Source organism: Colossoma macropomum, unplaced genomic scaffold, assembly GCF_904425465.1.
Source record: "Colossoma macropomum unplaced genomic scaffold, Colossoma_macropomum, whole genome shotgun sequence".
Taxonomy (NCBI): Eukaryota; Metazoa; Chordata; class Actinopteri; order Characiformes; family Serrasalmidae; genus Colossoma; species Colossoma macropomum.
This window is the reverse complement of record NW_023494791.1, coordinates 31,302,279-31,308,278: the sequence shown is the minus strand read 5'-3', so window position 1 is coordinate 31,308,278 and position 6,000 is coordinate 31,302,279.

Below are 6,000 nucleotides of genomic sequence, written 5' to 3'. Positions count from 1 at the left end.
CCTTGTTTCTACGCTCATTGTCCATTTTATCAGTTCCACTTACTATATAGGTGCACTTTGTAGTTCTATAGTTACAGACTGTAGTCCATCTGTTTCTCTGCATACTTTGTTAGCCGTCTTTTACCCTGTTCTTCAGTGGTCAGGACCCCGATGGACAGTGCTGCTGGAGTTTTTAAACACTGTGTCCACTCACTGTCCACTCTATTAGACGCTCCTACCTTGTCAGTCCACCTTGTAGATGTAAAGTCAGAGACGATAGCTCATCTGCTGCTGCACAGTTTGTGTTGGTCATCCTCTAGTCCTTCATCAGTGGTCAGAGGATGCTGCCCACAGGGCGCTGTTGGCTGGATATTTTTGGTTGGTGGACTATTCTCAGTCCAGCAGTGACACTGAGGTGTTCAAAAACTCCAGCAGCACTGCTGTGTCTGATCCACTCAGACCAGCCCAACACACACTAACACACCACCACCATGGCAGTGTTACTGCAGTGCTGAGAATGATCCACCACCCAAATAGTACCTGCTCTGTGAGGGTCCATGGGGGTCCTGACCACTGAAGAACAGGGTAAAAGGGGCTAACAAAGTATGCAGAGAAACAGATTGACTACAGTCTGTAATTATAGAACTACAAAGTGCACCTATATAGTAAGTGGAGCTGATAAAATGGACAATGAGCGTAGAAACAAGGAGGTGGTCATAATGTTATGCCTGATCGGTGTATTTAAAATCAATGCTCTTCTTTGCTGGTACCATGTTCTTCAGGTATGTTTAATTTTATGAGATACACACATAAAGATTTTTACAGCATGTCTAGGTCTGATTATTGTAGTATTTTACAAAAAGAAATGCTAACATAGTTTTCTCCTTTACAAGTACGTTGGCTGATGAAGTCCAATTCAGGAGTCGGTGGACCCTTCAGTGCAGGCTCTAGAAAAGCAATAATAGAGTTCTTCAGAAGAACATAAGCTTACTTTACACATTTCTCCATTTTTAAATAATATATATACATATATAATATATATATAATATATATATATATATATATATATATATATATAACAAATTAAAAACAAACAAACAAAAAATTATATACCACATTTGAGCATCCATTATGATGTCATCAAGCCATCTTCCATCTTTAAATGACTGGAGCCATGTCTTCACAATCATCAGTCCACTAGGAATGTGATCCAATCTGTAGAGATAATTAAATACCCAAGAAAACATATGATACCATTATGCTTGATTAGAATACATCCATTACTGAGAATCACCATCATGTAGTCAGAGATTACAGCCTATCAGTGTAAAATGGAATGCATGTGTTAGCCATCCTCTAGCTCTATATAACTGTTCATTTTTTTTTAAATAATTTTGAACAAGAACATTTTTTGGATAGTGGACTATTCTCAACCCAGCAGCAGTCTTTATGTGTAAAAATCCAGAAACACTGTTAGGGCCACCATACGTGTACCATATCAGTGTCTCTACTGTACTGATCTACCACTGTCTAGTCAACAGCAGTCCCAGAAACTGATCAATAATTACCTGGGTTAAAGACAGCTGATAAAATGTGCATGACAACATGTGGGCCACAGCATCTACAGTGGACTATCAAAATAAAATGTAACTAAAAGGTTTTACAAGTAACATTAAAAATAGAAAAAGAATACATATAGTCCATTACAAAGCAATTTCTAGGCCTATTACTATCTTGCCGTTTATCTTCCTAAAAAATCTACAATTATTTCTCTCAACAGTTTTTACTGTTAAAACAGCAACAGTTTATGAAAGCCATGGATTTTCCTTACACTTTTTGAACTGATTAGCCTTATGTATTTTAATGTAGCAAATGCACAATATTTCCTATTTAAGGTGGCCGGCCGACCAAAATTACCCCAAGAGCGCAGCGATGACTCATCCAAGAGGTCACAAAAGACCCCACAACAACATCCAAAGAACTGCAGGCCTCACTTGCCTCAGTTAAGGTCAGTCTTCATGACTCCACCATAAGAAAGAGACTGGGCAAAAATTGCCTGCATGGCAGAGTTCCAAGACGAAAACCACTGCTGAGCAAAAAGAACATAAAGGCTCGTCTCAGTTTTGCCAGAAAACATCTTGATGATCCCCAAGACTTTTGGGAGAATACTCTGTGGACTGACGAGACAAAAGTTGAACTTTTTGGAAGGTGTATGTACCATTACATCTGGCGTAGAAGTAACGCAGCATTTCAGTAAAGGAACATCATACCAACAGTAAAATATGGTGGTGGTAGTGTGATGGCCTGGGGCTGTTTTGCTGCTTCAGGACCTGGAAGACTTGCTGTGGTAAATGGAACCATGAATTCTGCTGTGTACCAAAAAATCCTGAAGGAGAATGTCCGGCCATCTGTTCGTGACCTCAAGCTGAAGCGCATTTGGGTTCTGCAGCAGGACAATGATCCAAAACACACCAGCAAGTCCACCTCTGAATGGCTTAAGAAAAACAAAATTAAGACTTTGGAGTGGCCTAGTCAAAGTCCTGACCTGAATCCAATTGAGATGCTGTGGCATGACCTTAAAAAGGCGGTTCATGCTCGGAAACCCTCCAATGTGGCTGAATTACAACTATTCTGCAAAGATGAGTGGGGCAAAATTCCTCCACAGCGCTGTAAAAGACTCTTTGCTAGTTATCGCAAATGCTTGATTGCAGTTGTTGCTGCTAAGGGTGGCCCAACCAGTTATTAGGTTTAAGGGGCAATCACTTTTTCACACAGGGCCCTGTAGGTTTGGATTTCTTTTTCCCATAATAATAAAGACCTTTATTTATAAACTGCATTTTGTGTTTACTTGTTGTCTTTGTCTAATATTTAAATTTGTTTGGTGATCTGAAACATTTAAGTGTGACAAACATGCAAAAGAATAAGAAATCAGGAAGGGGGCAAACACTTTTTCACACCACTGTAAATATTTAGATGTCAACAAGGTTATGCTTATCATATATTATATTAATATACTGGAGTTTAAAGGTTGATTATAAGCTCAAAGTGCAGATTTTCAGCTTTATCATTTTGAGCTTTTTTGTCATTTTTAATACTTGGACACAAATCATTTGACCGCCTGAATCTGGAACCCACAGACTAAATAGCTATCCAGAATGGATACATCCATGAACTTGATTAACTGGCTAAACAAGATCAAAACAGTCAATAATATTACTGACTGGTTATCCAGGATCAATACAGTCATGAACTGGATTAACTGCTTATCCAGGGTTAGTACAGTCATGAACTTGATTAACTGTTTATCCAGGATCAGTACAGTCATGAACTAGATTAACTGGCTATCCAGAAAAAACACAGTCAATACAGCAAATAACTGGCTATCCAGGATCAACACTATTAGTAACAGGATTAAATGGCTATCCAGGATCAATACAGTTATGAACTAGATTAACTGGCTGTCCATGATCAATACAATCGATAATACAACTAACTGGCTATCCAGGATAAATAGAGCCAGAAACTGGATTAACTCATTAACAAGGATTAACACAATAATAGGTCTAGCTGGCTATCCAGAATGGATACAGACATGAACTGGATTAACTGGCCATCCAAAATTAAAACAGTTCATAATATGACTAACTGGTTATCCAGGATCAACATAGTCATGAACTGGATTACCTACCTATCCAGGATCAATACAGCCATGAACTGGATTAAGTGCTTATCCAGGATCAGTACAGTCATGAACTAGATTAACTGGCTATCCAGGATGAACACAATCAATAAAGCAAGTAACTGGCTAACCAGGCTAAACTATGGATACAGTGAAAAGAAGTTCATACTGTGGGACTAAGCAGAAGGCTTAAGACAGCAGATAAGAAGTCTGCATGTACTCGGTTATATATTCTACTGAAATACTTTAGAAGGCCTGTATTAAATGCCAGCTTCAGCCAGTGTATACAAACCTATGAGAACTCTTGGTCTGGTCTCATGTCTGAAACTAAGCAATGTGGGGCTTGGCCAGGGCTTGTATTGAAAACTAACTCACATTAGAAGTTGAAATCAGGTTTTGAACCTTACCTTTACTTTGAAATAAAAATAAGTTTGGTTCAAAAAGAAGAGTTTTAAATAGTCAGCCTCTATTCATTCCTACTAGAGTAGTAGGATACTTTAAATGGCCAATACTGGAAACCAGCAGCAACCAGTGGCTCTATGGGGCTGGAAACCCTTATGCTTGACTCATCTACGAAGGTAAGCATGGTTGGTCCAGGTTAGTGACTGGATGGGAGACCATGCTACCTTGCCAGGTGTTCAAAGCTTTTCAACCAAACCTTTACTTTGAAATTAAACTATGGATACAGTGAAAAGAAGTTCATACTGTGGGACTAAGCAGAAGGCTTACACAGCAAATGGGAAGTCTGCATGTACTCAGTAATATATTCTGCCGAATTACTTTAGAAGGCTTGTATTGGCTGCTAGCTTGAGCCAGTGTATACAAACCTATGAGAACTCTTGGTCTGGTCTCATGTCTGAAACTAAGCAATGTGGGGCTTGGCCAGGGCTTGTATTGAAAACTAACTCACATTAGAAGTTGAAATCAGGTTTTGAACCTTACCTTTACTTTGAAATAAAAATAACTTTGTGTCAAAATGAATTATTTTAAAAAAGTAAGCATCTATTAAGTCCTAACAGAGTGTTGGGATCATTTAAATGGCCAATACTGGAATCCAGCCACAACCAGTGGCTCTATGGGCCTGGGAACCCTTAGGCTTGACTGATTTATGAAGCTAAACAAGGCTGGTTCAGATCAGTGAGTGGATGGGAGACCATGCTACCTTGCCAGGAGTTCAAAGCCTTTCAACCAAACCTCTACTTTGAAATTAAACTATGGATACAGTGAAAAGAAGTTCATCTGTGGGACTAAGCACAAGGCTTAAGACAGCAAATAGGAATTGTGCATGTACTTGGTTATACATTCTACTGAATTACTTTAGAAGACCTGTATTGGCTTCCAGCTTGAGCCAGTGTATACAAACCTATGAGAACTCTTGGTCTGGTCTCATGTCAGAAACTAAGCAATGTGGGGCTTGGTCAGGGCTTGTACTGAAAACAGAAGTTAGAAGACGCAATCAGGTTTTGAACCAAACCTTCAATTTGAAATAAAAAATGACTGATTCGATATTGTCATGGTCTTAGTAGACCACAAATGTAGTCTGTTCACGGGTTTCAATTGTTGTTTGCGGTCTTAGAGTGCCACCTCCTGGCCGCTACAGGTTATTCACTTTATAATATGTGGATTCACGTTCTCTTCCGGTTCTCATAGAGGAAAAGAAATTCGTAGTTCGCTCCATGTCGCCTCATTTTCAAGTCATAGTTAGAATTAGTTTGCTTTTAAAGGCATTCTTCTCACCACGTGAGCAATGCCCATAAGTATAACTTGTTTTCTTTTTACTTCTTCTCATTTGTGTGCCTATGAGAACAAGCAATATGATATATGGTTTTCTGTTAAAAATAGCTTTTCTTTGTCTCCGTAATTTAACGTGGTCCCAGTTTCTGTCGAACTGAAGATCAAGCTCTACATCCATGTTCTTTGTCCACCGTATAGCCTCATGTTTAACTTGCTGGATAGCTAAGTAGCAGCGACACTTAGTGAGCCCAGTGCATTACGAACTTTAAAACAGTCAGCCTCTGTTGAGTCCTAATAGAGTGGTGGGATACTTAAAATAGCCAATACTGGAAGCCAGCCACAACCAGTGGCTCTATGGAGCTGGGAACCCATAGGTGTGACTGATCTATGAAGCTATGCAAGGCTGGTCCAGGTCCGTGACTGGATGGGAGACCATGTTGCCTTGCCAGGAGTTCAAAGCTTTTCAACCAAACCTTTACTTTGAAATTAAACTATGGATACAGTGAAAAGAAGTTCATACTGTGGGACTAAGCAGAAGGCTTAAGACAGCAAATGGGAAGTCTGCATGTGCTTGGTTATATATTCTACTGAATTAATTTAGAAGGCCT